Raw genomic sequence first — 18,764 nt, 5'->3', positions numbered from 1 at the left:
GCCAGTGCATGACTGGAATGTGGGAGGAGCTGCAATAAAGAGAAGCTAAACAACAAAATACAAGAAAATAGAAGATTTTTCTGATCGAAAAGGTGGTCCACCTCATAACAGTACAGGATGCCAGATGGCAGCAGGGCCTCGTGACAGCACAGGCTGACCTAGTTCGTTATCTGCAGTGGGAGATCTCTGTGTAGCTGATGCATCCCAAGCCTTTACGACCGGCAGCCTGCCAACTTCAAACAACAAAAGAGGCGAATAAAAACAGTCCAAGAAGCTATGGTCACATGCTGCCAGGAATGGCAAATGGCCTGGAGGAAGAGGAGCTCACATTTGCATAACATGAAGATTTCCCATTAGTTTAAAAGGTCTATCATAACTTCAAACATCATTTTTTGCAGCACCCCCAAGTTGTACTGAATTTGTATATGTGTCATTTAAAAAATATATTGCAGGTGATTTTGTTGAAATAAAGTTCATCCACCTGCGACTTAGGGAATTGTAATGGCAAGCTAAAATGTGTTCCTGGCTGCTTAGAACATGTCACTAATTTAAGAGTTGGCGGACTGGTGGAATGTAAAATTAGGTATGTGGAGAGTAAATTGCATGTTCCTAACTATTATGCTTTTTGAATAAATGGCAGAAAATTGCCATGTGCCCTTGCAACACGGTGTAGACCCGGCTGTCGTTTTATTAAATTCCCCATTATTCGCTGAAGCGCAATAGATATTTTATGGCAGTTTTGCCAAAAAGTGGACATGAAAAAAAATGGGATTTCAAATGCGAGTTGCCATATTTCTGCTCTAGACTCCTAAACCAATCCTTAGAGAGAGGTGTGACATAGTGGGTTGGGGAGGCAGAGGGAAGGGTAACTGTCCAATCCTGTTTGTGAAAATTCTTGCAGTGAACCAACCAATATTGACATCTTGATGGTGTTATCACTGGTATATAAAGTAGATGCACTCAGAGAGGGGAAAGCTGCAAAAGAATTACCATCTGACAGCTGCAGCGAAACACCAAAGTAGATTACTGGAAGTGCAACTTGGAGGAGCTGTCTATTGCCTGGGAGGCCTAAAAGCTGACTGGGCCCTATGGTGAAGAGCTGGGGACCATCCTTGAGAGTGGGGTGACCAGACCCCTGCCTTCCAAGAGGATCCTGAAATGCAGCTGGCTTTCCAGACATTTAAACAGAGTTTTTCAATGTAAGTAGAATTGAGCCACTTGAAACCCAAAGTTGGGAGAATCTGCTTGCCTTAAATCTGTTCCCTTTATAGTGGATGGGGCGCAGGGGGCAAAACTGTGTAGATCCATAGCCTATTCAACTAAAAATATTAATTTATTTAATTCCCCTTGGCAGAACACCACAGAGTGATTTTTGTTAAAATTCGAAAATTAACAGAGCTCATTTTTAGTGTGCATTGAAAACTATAGACTGTAATTTAACTGGGTAATCCTATTGGTTCAGCTTCGATAACACAGGCCTTTAAGTAGAGGGGGTCTGAAATTCAAAATTACTAAATCACCGCAATTATGTGCAGCTTCCCCAACACAGACCATCTAAAAAACAAACTGCTAAATCACCCTGGGTTTACTTTAAAGCAAAAGTGGGGGTGAAATACCAATTGCCATATGCATTTGTACAAATCTGTTGACCAAACGGCTAGCCTTTTAAGCATGCAGGAACATCGAAATTGCACAGCATCGCATATGTAAAATGATTTTGTTCATTGACCAGTGTTGATTACATTATACAAAGTTCCCTTCAAGAAATAAAGTATTGTGATTTGTGTTTTCCCAACCAGCTTGTGCGATTTAATTATGTTATGTAACAAGAAGTGTAATTGTGAGCCACAAAGAAGGTGGTGAGTGTAGTTTAATGCAATCTCTATTAACTATAATTAGAGTAGATACAAATATATTTCCTGTACACCGGCCGGTTTCCGGCTCATTTGTAGGTCCGGGGGAGGGAACAAAGGGGCATGAGATGAATCGGAAAAAAGGCTGAATGAAGAACTGAGATTAAACAGTTTGTTGTGCGACACCTAGATTGGGGAGGGAAGGAACTCCCCATATCGAGGGTGTCCTCTCAATAAACCGTTACAGAATGAGGAAAGCTGGTTGGCGGCAAGCACCAGTCTCCGATAACTAGATGTGTGCCAAAAATCTAAGCAATTTTGAGATATGCATCCCAAAAAGGAGTTTATTTTGGGTGTATGGAAATACCCATTGAAAAAGCACCTATTTCTCAACTTTCTATTTCTACATTCCAATGCAAAGGGTACCGATTTGACATGAATGTGCGAACATCTGCATGACAAATTAGGTGTCCTTTGGTGGACAAGGTCAAAAGTTACAGAGGAAACCTTTCTAATTTTTCTATGTAGCGTCACGTAACATTAACTATGGTGCGGGTGCAGCAGAGAGGGAAAATGATAACGGGGCAGCCACAGTACATCGCTGTGCTGACGAGAACCCTCAAAGCTTTTGATTGGTAGCGCCAAAGTAAAAATGTACATAAATACAGGGTCTACTTGCATATTGTTTTGCAGAGAAATCCATCAACTCGGGGATGAAGGAGGGTGGTTGGTGGTGTGTAGATTGCCCTGGAAACTATTTTCATGAGTTACCCGGGCTTTAAAACAACTGTCCTAGGACACATGGCATTAATCACCCCTTAGTTTTACATTTCCTGAATAACGCTTGGTTCTAAAAGGGCACAGCTCCTCTAATGCTTTGCATTGGGGCCTTCAGTTAATACAGGACCGGGCCCTATGATATATATTACATTTTCTACGGTAGAGAGGATCATGTAAAGTGGGGCCTACAGCCCTACAGTGCATGTCCTGCAGCATACTTGAATATCCACAAAAGAAGCATCGGTGGTATGTGTACTACAGTGTATAGAGTGGTATAAACTATAGCTTTCACTATTTTGATAACTGCACTGCGGGCCAGTCTTTGGTGTACTGCAGTACGTCATCTGCAGCATACTCGCAGTACTCATTGTACAGCATACTGTAGTATAAGGTGAGAGACAGACCTGTAAACAGTGGTGTACAGTAGGGTGCGTATAAAAAGGCGACATCCGTGTGAGATGCGAGTGCAGGGGCATGCGGGCTGCATGGCTGCTTGCAGAGATCTGTGCGGGTACTGCTCCATGTCCTATGCGGTGTGCGTTTTCTAAAGCACTGGCGCCATTAGGAGACGCATGAACACGGACGTGCGTGCAAGACAATTTAAGCTTGAGAGATGGCGGGTGTGCGCGTGGACTGATAATGGGTCACCGGCGTGGGGAGGCGTATTTTTAAGTGCTGGTAACGCACGATATCTTGAGCCTTCAGAACGTGTTATCAGGAATACCACGTAAGTATTTCTGAATGCGCCACTGTTTGGGGGAGGGAAGGGAGCAGCACATGCATGGTCCCAGCTGATCACCTGAGGTGGCAGGGGGGGGGGGCGGTGGGTGGCATGCAGAGCGCACATTCTGGTGCACCCTCCTCTTCCTCAAAAAAGCCACTTTACCCCAACCCATTCACCATTTCCAAGCACACCACCTTTCCTGTTTTTCTGAACTCTAGGAGCAGCAGCCATGTAGAAATAACTGGAGGAGCCCCAGACAGTAGACCACCATCACCTCCCATCCTATACATCAATTGTACAAGGGCACCAACCTGTGCTTCAAGATGGTATGACACGGACTGGTGGGGTGGGGAGGGGGGGGGTAATATTCGGGCTGCTTGCTAGTGAGCAGGACAAGCTACATTTCACATAGCCACACACTTGTGCCTCGGGAGGATAGCTCAGGGGCAATGTGCTCGCCTTGGAAGCAAGACGACACAGAGCAACACAGGTTCGATCCCCGGGTCCGCGCTTAGAAACCTCTGAGTATTAAGCACGTCATAAATAACCTATCATATCATATCCCATTGGTTGTCATCTTTGGAATTGCTATAGGTAAGAACCGGAGTCAGCAGGCGCTACTGATCCTGTGCCATCAATTGAGTAGGCCGGTCTTCCAGGCGCTTCATTAAATACCTATGTTGGACTAGTAAAACCGTACTCAAGATCGTTATACAAAATCTTGATACAACCAAATACTTTAAACATGGCACCATATGTCTAGGCCCAGAGCCACGTATCGCAGAATTAGCCGCAAGGGCCACACCTTGCCACTTGCATGTGAGCCAGAAACGTGCAAGGAGGCTAGATCATAGAGGAGTTTGCGGGGGTAGTTGGAAATCAGAGAAAGGGGCTTCAACATGGAGTATTGTCTCAGCATCGAAGCCTCCACATTCTGCGCTAACAGCAGCCTCCTTGCTTATCCAAGCGGCAGCGACTCCCTACAAGAGGTTTCCAAATACTAAAATCCCAGAAACAAAAATATGAAACCATCATCGAGAGCCTAGAGAAGTCTGCAGCGGTCACAATTCTCAGGCACAATGGGCAATCGAAAATGATCACATCACTACAAATCGCATATGAAAGATGTGGGCAGAGAAGACCCCCAGAACACGGCCTTTGGACAATCTGTCTCAGCATCCCACTTATTGCCACTTCTGCTTGAGGCATACAATGGGGGCTTCACAAGGACGCTTCCTTCACAACACATAGGAACCCACTGCAATCAAGCGGCTCCCAATCTGGCTCAATGTTATCAATTGGCCGATAGTTCCACTCCCTAAAAATCTTGCAGTTGCAACAACCTGTGATCAGGGTTGCCAGAAGTTGCAGCATTGGGAAGGGCTGAACCACAACCATTAGAAACACGGTCATGATGTAAACATTACATCTCAATAAGGGGCGGAGTCCATTGTGATGCACACTCGGAGTAGACAACGTCAAAGGTGGGGACTCTTACTTGACAAAAGTGGGACAACGCATTGCAGCAAACCAGGAGATTGACATACCCCGCAGCCCCTCATCGGTGGTCATACGAAGAGCATTTCTGGCGCCTTTAGGACCACAGAATTCATGAAGACGAATCAGAATTAAAGACATTAGGTGCACACTGGGGCCTCCATTATTCTCAAGTCACTCGTCTTTCGTGATGAGGGGCATCCAATCTGCAAATCACGTGCAAAAACGACAGAATTGGAGAATCTGCCACCTCCCCTTCACTCTAGTCTCCTATGGGAACAAGAGTGGCCTTCCAGAGACCAATAGCAGGTCTGCCAGTCTCTCATCTAGATGTTTGATCAGAACTTCTGGCAGGGGCAGCACAGACATCATTGGCACCCAGTAGAAGTCATTGACTTCTTAAAGGCCACACCCCCCGCCGACCCCCCATAATGCAGTGCTTACAAGAGATGGATAACACCCTCAACCGAATACCACCCGACTCAACAGTTTCCACTTCAGATAATAAGTAAAGACTTGCTCTCCACATGCCATGAGCCAAACCAACAGCCTCTGCCCAACCCAACATAACATAACCCACTGCCGTCAACCCTCTCCTGGTGCCATCCAACACTAATCTATCCACTACACTTTACCCAACCCACCTACGAAATTGACCAGGAATCCTGCCCGTCCGACCCCTCGCACCCCCAAACCACCTTGAACTCCCCTCTCTGTTGCTTAAGAACAGGGCTTAGGCACCTTTGTGTTAGTTTCTCTACTCTGGCGAACAGATGTTTAGGAGGCCACCCTTGTTAGTGGAACAGGGAACACTTCTGGGAAGATAGCCAGACCAATTCACAATAGCTTGGAGAGCAGTCAAGGCAAGTCTCCGGAGTAGTGCGGGTGATCAGCGGTCTTTGATGAGCACACACTGTGAAACACCAAGAATTACTAGACAGAAGCATACAAAAATATCAAATGTATTATGTCAAAGGATAAACACAGATGAATAATTGGTATTTTTACATTGCTTTACAAGCAACACACTATGTAAATTATATAGAGTCACTGGAGTCAATGTGATAAAGTTGGAAACTCCACCAATACCTTTAAGGGAAAAGGGCAGACAATATTTATAGCATAGTCAATCTTCAGCAACGGAAAACCCTAACTTTATAAGTCCAACCCTACAGTGAATGGAGCCTTATGCTTAATGTTCGATGCGGGCGTAAAAGCGGTCAGTCGTGCGTAAAGTCAGAAAGTACCTTTATGAGCAGCTGGCAAAGTTAGGGACAGAATTTTGAAGGGTGAAAACAGGTTTCAAGGGGAAGATCTGTTGTGGTGACAAAGCTATTCTCAACCTTCGGAGGGAAGCTGATGCTACACACGCCATGGAGAGGACAAGGAGTCCTCCATGCGTAAAATGTTATGGATGAACAAGGGGCCACTGGTAAGTGGTTTCAGTACTCACTGCCCTTAGCTCAGTTATGGTCCAAACTTGGAAGGTCAGGAGGGGGTTGTCAGAGGTTTGATTTCCCGCCCTTGGTTCGACTTCAAAGTGTGCAGGGGCTGCGGGTGCAGATGCGGTTCCGGGTTTGCAACAGGCGCAGTATCTCTTGATTTGGTTGAAGAACAAAGAAAACACTGATGCAGCTGGTCTCAATGCACAAGAAGGAACACTGGAAAACTGCCTTCAGTGACCGTCACTGTCGCACAGTGATGCAGGGGCACCCAACTCTCGCAACGTGATGCACCCTTCTCTCTCACAGCCCAAACCATCTTGGACGAAATTTGGTGAAAATGTGCTTTGCAGTACAAGTTACTTTTCCCCAATGTTTCGAGACAAAACTTGATGTAACGACCCGCCTGCAAGGGTGTCATGGTTTGAGCTGGACAGTTCACTGGATGGCCCAGGAACACTTTCAAACAAGCACTTTTGCTGGGCAACCAGGAGGCGTCGAGAGCGAGAAGTCCTACCATTCCAAAGGTTAGAAGCACCTTCACAGGTTTTTTGAGATTGAGTGCAAAGCAGGGCGCCATCTGCGGGTCTGCATTCAGGACCCCTCCTCATATGCACAAGTCTGGTCTGTGCTCGCACCGCACCGGCCAATGAGAAGGCCCCCTCGTGCATGCCAGCAGCAGTCCAATCAGGGACCACTGTGTATCTCATGCTCTCGTGCACACCAGACATCCTGGCACCAATAGTGTGGATTGGGGCTAGACTGTCCCAGCCGCCTTTCCGGGTACCCACACACGTGACCTGCAGTAGCCCACGAAAGAAGATCGGCTTTCGTGGCCAACAACATGCCCAAATAAGGAAGTCCCGCGTGATGAGGACCAAGGGGAAGGCCAACAGACAAAATAAAATAGGGCGCATGACATTAGTGTTATAAGACTTTGTGGTACGGCCAAGACCGACAGTAGGCACAGCCTTGAGCCAATGCGGCAAGCACAGTATGGCTTGGTAGAAAGTTATAAAAATACATGAAAAAGCTTCTGCTCCCACCAGCCCATTCCTAGGCAAACTGTCCAGTCACCCAAAAATACTTAGTGGATGACTAAGGCCAGAAAACACAAGGAACCCATTGCGTGGTATAGTAATGTACTTTGCGCAGTGATAAACTGTTACCAAAAGTGTCAACAAAGTCGAAAGACTAAGAGAAACAAAGTTTCTCAGTACTGACAGCCTGAAGGACGTGCTAGTTTCCCTGTAACAATGAGTGAAAGCCCATGGGAGTACAGCTGAAGGCTGTGCTTCACTTGCAAAAGTCAGATCAGGATACTGCAACAAAAAGAAAAAACGTTTGGGTGGGTCCATAAATAAAGAGGGAAAGTTGCCTCCAGAGAAATTTCCCCTAACACTGCAATCCCATAATTGTGCATTCTCGTCACCAGAAGGCTGACAGAGGTTAGGCAACAAACTGCTTAAAAACGGTGTGTTGGGTCCCACTTAGCACATGAAAGTGGGCTAATGGTGGGCCGTAGGCACAGCATAGAATCTGTCGGATATTCGGTCCCACCAAGAAGCAGATAGAACAGTATTCAAAGTTTGAATCAATCAGCCAACCCCTGCTGCTCTGAACACCGCCCCTTGCGTTGAACCAGAACCTTCCATGTGAGTCAAAACACCAGGTCCTAGAAGCAAGCATCCAGGTGCTGGGTTCTATTTCTTATACAGTGACCAGGACACTCAAAAACGGTATAATATGTAGTGGTGGCCAGGGCAAGCTGTAGGAATTGCAGGCCCCTTAGTTTGCATATATCACATCACAGGAAGTGACATCACTCTAACCTGAACTCAGAAGGCTGCAACTTGAGGGGATTGGAATCAGTGGCTAGCAGTTTAAACATAGATCTCAGCAGATTGCATATTAACCAAATGGCTATTATTGCTGTATGAATATTGAATTATGGCACATTGAGTATAAAGGTACTTTCTTATCGTCTGCCTGCCCCTTTAAACTAACACAGACACTTGCTTTTTTTTTTTTTAAATGGTAGACTTCATGCTATATAAGATGCAATAACAGCATAACAGGGCATAGCAAACAGTGTCACTCATTGTCTGTTGGGCAGTACTCTGGATGGCCCATGCCACTTTGGTGACTAGCATAAAAATTACAACAAAGTTAAAGATGGCTCTGTTGAGGCCAGTCCTTTATACAACAGGGGATTCATTTATTTTCCCAGGATCACACACTGTGGTAAACAGTAAAGCTAGGATTTAACTCATGCACAGTTTTACCACTTCAACGCATAGAGCTCTCCAGTTTCTCATGGCTATGCATGAGCATGCCGTCCGGTCCTAATTTTCCCTGGAATTCAGTGACTTTTCCTAAATTTCAAAACAGGAGAGAAAAAAGCTACAGGTCCCAGAATACAAATGGAAAAAACAGGAACTGCATGGCCTTCTCACACGGGGCCCTGAGGAACTTCAGATCTCAAATAGTTTAATTATCCCCACACTGGGATACATATCAATAAGAGAATTGATGCCCGTTGCAGGCTTCACATCTCCGAGGAAGTAGCCTTGGCGTCATGTCCGCTCCCTTCCTCAACGGTGGTAGCAGCTGCCACTCTGAAATCCAAGCCAGCCTCTGCGACCTCTGCAGCTGCGGCTCAAGTTCTGGCCAAGGAAGACAAGTTGCTTGATTCCTTGGGCAAGAAGGTTTTTGCCAACTCGGCGCTGCAATTGCATCAGGCTAACGCGGAGCTCATTTTGGCGGCAGTGGCAAATATGAAACTGTGGAAGAATTCACTCCTGTGGACAGGCTGTAAGACTTTAAAGGCGGTTTGTCAGACGACAGGGTATTGGCGCAGGATATGCTGGAGATTGCTTTGCACCATGTTGATGCCCCAGCTCGAGGCCTCATGTTGGGGGTGGACGCCTCTAGTCAAGCTTTGCTTCATGTGACCAAGTTTTCGAAGGAGGTCCAAGATAAAGTTCTGGACCTGCCTTTTGATGGCAAAGAGTTGGTTCATTATTCAACAGATGACGAGCTTACAAAGACTAAGGCGAGCACGCAGACTGCCAAGTCTGTCGGTGCTAGTGAAGCCCCCAGTCAAAGCTCAGAGATCTGGATCTCCGTCTTGGTCCTTTTCAGGCTTCAGTGGGTTCCAGGACCGCTGGTCACCCAGAGCTGATCCTCCGTCAGATGGCTTCTGTCGGAAGCAGCAACGGAGTCGATTTTTCTCTCGGTCTTCAGACTCCTCCTCTGGAACAGGTAGTCTCTCTGCCAAAAAGTCTGCAAAATGAATTTTTTGGTGCTCGCACGAGACTCCGGTGGGAGGACGAATCTTGTCTCATCTGGAGGTGTGGCAAACCATCACCAAAGACCGGTGGGTTTTGTCCATCGCTCGGGCGTGCTTCCGCTTGCCCTTCCCCCTTACCCTACCCCTCAATCCTCCCTTTCAGCATTCAGGGACGCCCTCCCTCACAGCCGAGGTCCAGAGGCTTCTAGACTTCAAGGCAGTGGAACCTGTTGCCCTAGTGGAACGAGGGGAGGGTGTCTACTCTTGTCTGTTCACGGTGCCCAAACCCAACCAGGCTGGCCTGCGCACCACCCTCAACCTTTCCCAGCTCAACCTTTTTCTTCCCCAAGGGAAATTCAAGATGATCACGCCATGCCAAATAAAGTCCTCTATTCGGAAGGGCGACTGGCTCAGCGTTGTGGACTTTCAGGACGCATATATGCATATCCTGATTTGGAGCCTGCATCGGAAATATCTGCAGCTCTCCCTGGGAGAGGAGCATTTCCAATTCCGAGTGCTCCTTTTTGGTCTCAGCTCAGCGCCACGTGTCTTCACGAAGATGTCGGTCATTGCGGCTTTTCTTCGGCTACAGGGTATTCATGTATATCCATACTTGGACGACTGGCTTCCGAGCAGTCATTGTCCAGTGAAAGCCTCGAGCAACATTGTCTCTCCTCCAGCTCCTGTTCTACCTTGGGCTGTCAGTGAACTGGCATAAATCCTCCATGACGATCTCTCAGGACCTAATGTTCCTGGGTTTCTGTTGGAACACGATCGACTGCAGAGTGTACCTGACTGTGGACAGGATGGTGGATCTTTTGGCCACGTGTCAGGTTTTCATTCAGTCAGAGAGCATTTAGGTCTCATGGCCTTGTGCGTGCTTGCTCTTCCCCCTGAACGTCTCAAGATGAGACACACGCAGATGACTCTTCGGAGCTCCTGGCTTCAGGCAGTGGACCCGGACACCAAACTGATTCCGTTTCCACCCTATATGACAGATCTCCTATGGTGGTCCTCTTCCATCAATCTGTCGGTGGGTGCTCCTTTTCAGGAGCTCTGTCCTCAAACAACCATTACGACGGACTCCTCCCTTTTGGGGTGGGGCGCGACGTTGGATCATCTTCAGGTTTTTGACCTATGGTCGCCTCAGGACAGACATTTTCAAATAAATTATCTGGAGCTTCTGGTGATTTGCCTGGTGCCTAAAGCTTTCAAGCCAGTTATTGTGAACAAAGTGGTCCCATCCAAACAGACAATGCGGTATCCATGTTTTGCATCAACAAGCAGGGGGGGTGTATCAGGTCACCTACTCTTGTAGATCTAGCCATTCACATTTGGGAATGAGCTATTCAACTTAGAAAGCTCGCCCTTATAGCATTATTAAACTTGCAGCAGATTGTGATTTCCTATGATTGTTAGCATATCCCACTCTTGGTTGGAATTGTGAATGTTAGCGTGTCCTACTCTTGAATGAACGGTGAATGATGGCATGTCCCACTCTTAGTTTAATTGTGAATGATGGCGTGTGCCGCACTTAGACACAATTGTGATAAATAGCATGTGCCCTAATAGCGTCAATGTATTAAAACTGAATCTAGAAAGTGTGCCCTAATAGCGTCACTGTGCTAATACGGAAGCTAGACGCTATTCCCAACATCATTGAGTGTGCCCAATGACATCAGTGTGTTAAAGTTGAATCAAGAAAGTGTCACCATATGAAAGCTGAATCTAAAAGTGTGCCCTAATTGCGTCGCTGTATTAATGTTGAATCTAGAGTGTGACCTAATAGCGTCACTGTGTTAAATTTGAACTTAGAAAGTGTGCCCCAATAGCGTTGTTAGGCAGAATCCTGTGCAGTTCCCTTGGGCAACACTGCAAAAAGATTAAGACTACAGGAGTAAGCAGTGAACCCAATTGGTAGCAGTGTGTACCACCCAGATTTACCTGGTGGCTGTGGCTGAGCAGTCAGACTTCTCTCAAGAAGAGTTAGGCAGTATACAGAGGATACACAATAGGGCCAAAAACACAGTAGAACAAGCAAACACTGACCAGAGCTTTGTATCAAAAGTATATAATTATTTATTTAACACACACTTTAGAAAATACCCTAGCACTATTAATCAAAGCAAGTTCAAAACACAATCAGAAAAGTATACACACCTCCCTTAAGAATTATTAGACAAGTCCAAGTCAAAACACCACTTTTTGTCAAAACAGAGGTGAGCGAGTAACTTAGATGGCACTCCAATAATTAAATAAAAGGGAGAGAAAAAGGCAGGTCATAAAGATAAAACAGTTCCCAACACTTTTAAGAGACAAAAACAAGTTAGTGAAGGCAGAGTCTACTGTAGAGCCAAAGTTCATAGGCCAGGCCCACTTTAAATGGAGCAAGGTGAAATGTGCCCAAGATCACACAGTTGCAAAATGCATTCAAGTCTTTGTAGAAATGTTCAAAAGAGGTTGGGGTGGTTCAAAAGATAAAGTTAGAAGGTCTGGGGGCCAACCCAGTTGGAAAGCCAAGGATTTAAGGGTCACCTTGAGCAAACCGAAGAAACTTTAAAGTTGAGGAAGGTCCAGCGGTGGCAGTTGTTCCTGGCAGCGGGTGCAGTTCGTGGTTCCGACCAGGGAAAGAGAGGATCTCGTCGAGGAGGAAACTTGGAGTCCTTGCACTGCCCAGGGAAGAAACCAGCCGCGGAGTTCGTCGGTTAAAAGGTGCGATCCTGGTATTCGCGGTCACAGTGGTGAAGCTTGGCTATCCGGCCGCTGGGGTGCTTGGCACGGGCGATTCGACCAAGAGACATCCTGGAAGACGAAATGGCGAACTGGTTGATCCCACCAGTTCAGAGGAAGAAGACTCTTTCAGCAGAAGATCTTCTCTTGTTGTCGGGAAAGTGGTGAGGTTGTTGCAACAGGGCTCCACCGGTGGTGTCATCGTTGCAGATGGCTCAGCTTCTCTACTCTTCAGATTTCTTAGGTCCTGTGGAGACTTCTGAAGTTCCAGTCCCAAAAGCCCTGCTTTTATGCAGAAAACCCCCCATTCAACAGCCTAGCTGTCACTCAAACATGCTAAGTGGTGAGCCGGGCGGCTCACCACTGGCCCAATCAGAACAGAGTGCGACTTGGGTTGCTAAGGCAACGCAGTCCAGGGTGCAAATTCCCCCACCCACACATCCTGTGGAACCCAGACAGAGTGGCACCAGTTGGAGGGCTTCTGTGGAGAAGCCCGCCAAAAAGTGGAACAAAGGGCCCGACCTTGGTTGGAGTTACAGAGACGGACACAAACGCCATTTTAGAAAAGAGTTCTGGCAAAAAGACCCAACCGGTGATTTAATATTAAATAAATAAACCAGCGGTATCTTTAACATTGCACCAAAAAAGTGGTGCGTTTAAAATCAATAGGAAAATCCCATAGGAAATATTCTGGTGGAATATTTTGCGTAGTAACCACTGCCACCAGCCAGAAACTCGACAAGGGGGGACTGGACAGTGCCCCCATGGAAACAGACCCAGGGGAAATCAAATTAACCCCTTCCAGTACTTCCACAATATGATGGTTTGTACTGGTTCTGTTCACAATTATGGACTAGTAAAGTCAATGGTGACTTTACATGCCCAGGGAGACAGTCAGTCCCAGGGTATGGAGTCTATGTTTGGGGGTCACTATGACACCCCTGTGTTACTACACTGAGGGTGCTGTGTAACACACATACTAAAAACAGATGATATCCTATGGAGTAAAAGACCCCATAGCCCATAAGCACACAAAAAGTCAAAGACATACCTCACATCATGCCTAAGAGTGGGAGGAAAAGAGTCTCACTCTTAGCAGGAGAAAAAAAAAATCAAACCCCAAAAATACAGCAAAGCTGCTGGGGGACTCACTAGGTTTGGGAAATTAGCCTTATCTGAGAATTCTCCCTAACAAGCGTCACTGTGTTAAAATTGAACTTAGAAAGTGCCCCCTAGTAGAGTCGCTGTGTTAAAGTTGAACTTAGAAAAGCATGCCCGAATAGCATCGCTGTGTTAAAGTTGAACTTAGAAAGCGTACCCTAATTAGCGTCACCGTCTCAATGTTTAATCTAGAAGATAGTCCCAACATCAATGTCTGTGCCCTAATAACGTCATTATCTTAAAGTTGAATTTAGAAAGTGTACCTAATAACATCACTGTGTTAAAGATGAACTTAGAAAGCGCACCCTTGTAGCATCTCTGTGTTAATGTTGAACCTAGATGGCATTCCCAACTTCATTGAGTTTACGCCAATAGCGTCACTGTGTTAAAGTTCAACCTAGAAGCATCCTCTTTTAGAGTCACTGTATTAGAGTTGAATTAAGATAGTATCACCAACAACATTGAATGTATCCCAGTAGCGTCACTGTGTTAAAAGTAAAATTTAGTAGGTAGATTGTGCCTGATTGCATACACTACACTGATTACCACAATATCACACTACTACGCTTATTCTCTCCTATACACCACCATTCAACTAGAACACAGCAGTACTATGACACATTCGGGAAAGCTGTTCTCATATTAACATAACTCATCAAACTACCCATCATCCTAATAAAACACTGCTAGCTAGCACACACCGGCTAGCTTAGGCGTCTCCTCAGGCCTAACGCAGCCAGAACTCAGTCTGGATGTCCACCCCCCAGACTGAACACATTCAACTGATCTCCTCAGCACCACACCTACCGCTAAGAAGCAGCTATCATGCAACAACCGCACCGGCTGCACACATACCTGGTGCGCCCACGCACTTATTACTCTCTCTCTCTCAACTGACTTGAACTGCGGTTCCCAAGGGCGTTCAACCGACCAGCACCTTGAGATCATACCAATGGTACATAAGGCGCTATAGAAATGCAAAATAACATAACATATCTGATAGCAACATTACAATATGTTAATCGTTAGAAACGCACGTATAAGCAAACATATCTTGTTGCTGCTTTATTTTCCACACCCTAAATGGAAAACTAGAAGGCCCACAATGCAAAATATTACAATCCTGAAAAACATTCGTTTTTTTAGATCACTTCTTTTTGGAGAAAGGTTACATTTGTCACAAACTTCCAGCAGGCTGTTGTGCAATATGTTAAGAGCATTTATAAAGCAACCCCCACCCCCTTTTTTTTTACATGTCAGACATCATGAAAAACCTTTAAAAGGGGAGCTTTATTTTAAGTGAAGACATTGTTGCTAAGATAATGAGCCTATCAGTGTCAAATAAAGGGTGCGCTGGCTAAGGGATAGGGGCATGTTGCGGGTCATCAGTAAGCCACAGACAGCCCAGTTCAGGAGGCTGCTTGTGACCTTGGGTAGGAGTGGCAATCCCCCTGAGCTTTGAAACTGCAGCTACTGGAATTGGGACCCTTCTCAGCCTGCTGTGGCTTCTTTCACAATGTAAACACACACGAGAACAAAAGCCTCGCCCTCTTTTGATGAGCATTTACTTTGTGAATGAAGCTGGGCCTGGTCGAGAAGGGTCAGGCTACCTCATGATGGCTGGATCCGCCACCGACTGCAGCGCTGGGGAACCTCCGAGCCAGAGGCGGCCCTTCCTTCTCCCTGGCCTCTGCGCGGGGCCCCGTGACCAGGAGGCCAAGGGCTGCTGCACATGCCTAGCGCCGGGCCCGCCCTGCTGGGGGCGATAGTATAGTAATGATTGTGACCGCTACAGCACACAGCCACACACCCAGAGAGAAGGGACAAGCGCACACAGCAAGGGAGGCAGAGACAACATTGCAGGGCGATTGTCCTGGATTCTTATCCACGTTATAAATACAGGATTAGAAGTCCCAGCATGCACACCAAAAAAAACTAGAGAAGCATCTCTCGGCCGTAATGGGCCTGTTTGACACGTGTTCCTTGACGAAGGCGCAAGCAGCAGAAACAGCGAGAGGCGGATCAAAACAGACAGGCGCACGTAGGCGCGCTAGTTCGCAGCACGGGCAGCAGGTGGGTCCAACTGCCAGAAGCAAGTGCCCCCTCAGAGCTGAACTGGCGCCATCTGCCCACGGAACGCAGCTACGCCATTCCGGGGGGGGCACACTCGCATAGTACGAGGGAAGTACCAAGCACATGTGGCTGCCAATTCCCAAAGAACTAAAAGGGGGTGCGTTCTCAGCGGGTGGGACAGGAAGTCAGATTAGGGAGAGGAGAAGAGATAACGCGCCAGAGAACACAGGGGGGGACAACTAATATCAAAGAAAGTGCCAAACCAAAGGGGGGGGGGGGAGATCCACGAAAAACAGCCCTTTAAAAAAAAAAACGATAATAACATCAAGAACGAGAAGCAACCGAGGCACCTTAGAGTCAAACTGGGACACAAGAGCGTCACACGAGATATTAGTTAAATGAGTTAAAAGTGTGGCACTCCAGCCGAGAGAAGGGGACAGGCGCTGGAACGGGGGGCGGTTCCTACTCCTCGGGGCCAGAGGCAGGGAAATTCCCGGTGCTGGGCAGCAGGAGCTGTGCCCCGAGGGGGCCCGCCCGTCCCCCCGTCCCCCCGCCTGTACATTCCCATAGTCCTCGTTTCCTCCCCCACCACTGGCGCACACCCTGCTCCCATCATACCCCGCCGTCAGGCTCTGGCGCTTTCCAGAATACTTATGAAACAGTTGTAGAGAAAGGTCGGCTCCTGGCCCTTACCTGTGTGGGATCTCTGCGGCCCCTCCTCCGGGGCGGTCTGGGCTGGTGTCAGCACATGGCGTGAACGGCGGGGCTCAGCCCTGCGGGGAACAGAGGAATCCTGCTTAATGCAGCATGACACAGCCTGGGAAATATGAACACACATACATGACAAGTGCAGCAACGAGGCTGCCCCGCTCCCTCCTCCCCACGCCCACAGAGCAGGAAGTTCAAGCCGCAGCAAATGCACACCAGAAAAAAGCAACCACGGTGCCTGGGAGAGGCCGGAGGAGGCCAGTGATACCCGGCAGACCAGGGAAAGGCCAGAGCACACCTTGTGCCAGGGGAAGGACACCGGAAACGGGTAATAGGGAAAGGTCAGAGAGCAAACCGATGGCCAAGGAAAGGCTGGGGTGGTGAAATGGCAGTGATGAGCAGAGACCCGGTAGTAGTATTCAAACTTTTTTTCTTATGGCAAACCGCTCCAAACCTCTCGAGTAGAAATGCTGCCAAGGCTCCCGCCCCCATACCTGCCTACTTTTGAAAATCAGAAACCCTGAGATGTATGTCCCGCCCACAGCCACACAAGACTCCGCCCCTTTGCACACAGCCCCGCCCACCTGTCAAAAAGGTAAACTCGGTTGTTGTAGCCTTCATTAGAAACACGTTTTCAGTTTGCACTTTACAGTGGGATGCAATACATGTGAATGTCCAAGGACATGCATAACTACCCAAATTGCATAGGACGAATGGCATAGCTGTTATTTATCATGAGGTAATATAGTGCTGTGGTGGGGTGTTCCGCCTTCAAACCTGATGGCTGCGGTTCAATCCCTGAGGTCGGCTAATTCATGAATTCAAAGAGGACCTTCAATTTTTCTAATTTTATCTTGGGGGTGACCGAGTCCACCCTCTGACAAAAGTGGGTAGACTCTGTCCACCCACGTGTACCCTCGACTTGAGCCCTGGCAAATTGGCCAATAAGAATGGAAGCTGAAAAAATAAGAATACTGCTTTCAATACGATGCCATTAATGACCGGATTGAAAGCGGTATTCCGCGTTTTTTTGTGTGCTTCATCTTTCATTCTTTTTGGCCAGTTTGCCTTATGTTTTAGTCGCCCTTCAATTTAGGGCGACTAAAACATAAGGCAGGCCGAAAAGAATAAAAGTTTAAGCAAAATAAACGCCGCAATACTGCATTCACGCCGGTTCCAGGCCCCATCCAATCCTCCATCCGATTGGCTGCAAAAGACTGCTGCCGGTAGCTAATCGGATGGAGGATTGGACGGGACCCCGAGACTCCAGGGTCTTCCCCGGAGACCCAGAGAAATGGCTAAAAACCCAGAGTCTCCAGGGAAAACCCAGAGGTTAGGTAGGTATGCCCCTCCCTTGAAAAAAAAATATCCCCCCCCCCCAGATTCCCTAGCTGCCTATATTTTCTATTAAAAGCAGTCAACATACTGCCTTTTGGAAGAGCCTCGTGCCCCAGCCCCGCTGGACAGCCTTGGAGCCCCCTGAGGGAGGAGACCCACAGTTTGAAGACCTCTGCTGTAGATTGATCAGGGGCTTTGGGCAGGTCCTAGAGCAAACCAATGGGCAGGGACAAGCTGTAAAGGAGACATGGAGATGAGGATAGGCAAGAATAGGCTGGAGAGGAAAGGGGTGAAATGCCCGTGACCAGGGAAAGGCCCGAGAGCTGGCCCAGGGATCAGGCTAGATGGACGAGTCCCAGTGCTTAATTTGTGGGGGTGTTTTCCGGGGCTCGGACCTGCCACTTATTTTTGAGCGCCGGCATTTATTGTCTCAGACTCACTTTAATTATGAAGGGGTGATGGTCCGTGCACAACCACAATGAGCAGGTGTGCGCTGTAGTGTAACCCCAGGCATGTCCACACTGTGCGGAGCAGCTATGGGTGGTGACTGCAGTGGTGCCCACCTGCAGTGACACAGGAGTGCTAGACAATATTTGGGCCCTGGCTCTTATTTGGCTTTACAAATTAAGCTCTGGGGAAGACCCAGGGGCTCGGGGGAAAGTCCTAGGGTGGGCAACAGTCCTGTATTTTGCACGACTGTCCTGTTATGAAGGACTGTGTACCACGCTGGATGAGTAAAAGTCCCGCCGTCCGTTTAGCAGTCTGGACCCCGGCTCCTTGTGAGCCTGCAGATCCAGCTGCTGCCGCCACCTTTTCAGTCTTGCTGCCAATGATCCAACACCCGGCTTCATTCCAATTCCAATGCTTTGTTCCTGGGGTTGTGATGGCCACGTTTGCAGTTAAAAAAAACGTGAACACCTCCTCCCAAGGACAAACCATTTGCGTGTGTGTGTGTGTGTGTGTGTGTGTGTGTCAAATGTCCCGCAAAAATTATCTCCAAGTTGCCCGCCCCGCTAAAAAGACCACAGGGAGCACCCAGGAGAAAAGGCTAGCGGAAAAGCCAGAGGGCAGACTCAGGGGGGCTTGGGGAAAGACCAGAGGCCAGGAGGGCAGACTCAGGAGGGCTTGGGGAAGGGCCAGAGGGTAGAATCAGGGGGATCCTGGAG

General features: G+C 47.7%; 1 protein-coding gene across 4 annotated transcripts in view; it reads right to left on the bottom strand.

Moving 5' to 3' along the window:
* The window catches only part of RHBDF2 (rhomboid 5 homolog 2), a 783,795-nt gene that overhangs the window by 217,302 nt on the left and 547,729 nt on the right, over positions 1-18,764 (bottom strand). For 2 of the 4 annotated variants that reach the window (XM_069654677.1, XM_069654676.1), the window contains one exon: positions 16,246-16,325. The exons of 1 other annotated variant lie outside the window; for it this stretch is intronic. The gene's annotated coding sequence lies outside the window, so the exon portion shown is untranslated. Of the gene's footprint in view, positions 1-16,245; positions 16,326-16,476; positions 16,639-18,764 lie in introns of those variants that run through there. One more of the 4 variants, XM_069654678.1, reaches the window with a different exon arrangement.

Source organism: Ambystoma mexicanum, chromosome 3q (assembly GCF_040938575.1).
Source record: "Ambystoma mexicanum isolate Mex_15411 chromosome 3q, UKY_AmexF1_1, whole genome shotgun sequence".
NCBI lineage: Eukaryota > Metazoa > Chordata > Amphibia > Caudata > Ambystomatidae > Ambystoma > Ambystoma mexicanum.
This window is presented reverse-complemented; position numbering and strand designations above follow the sequence as displayed.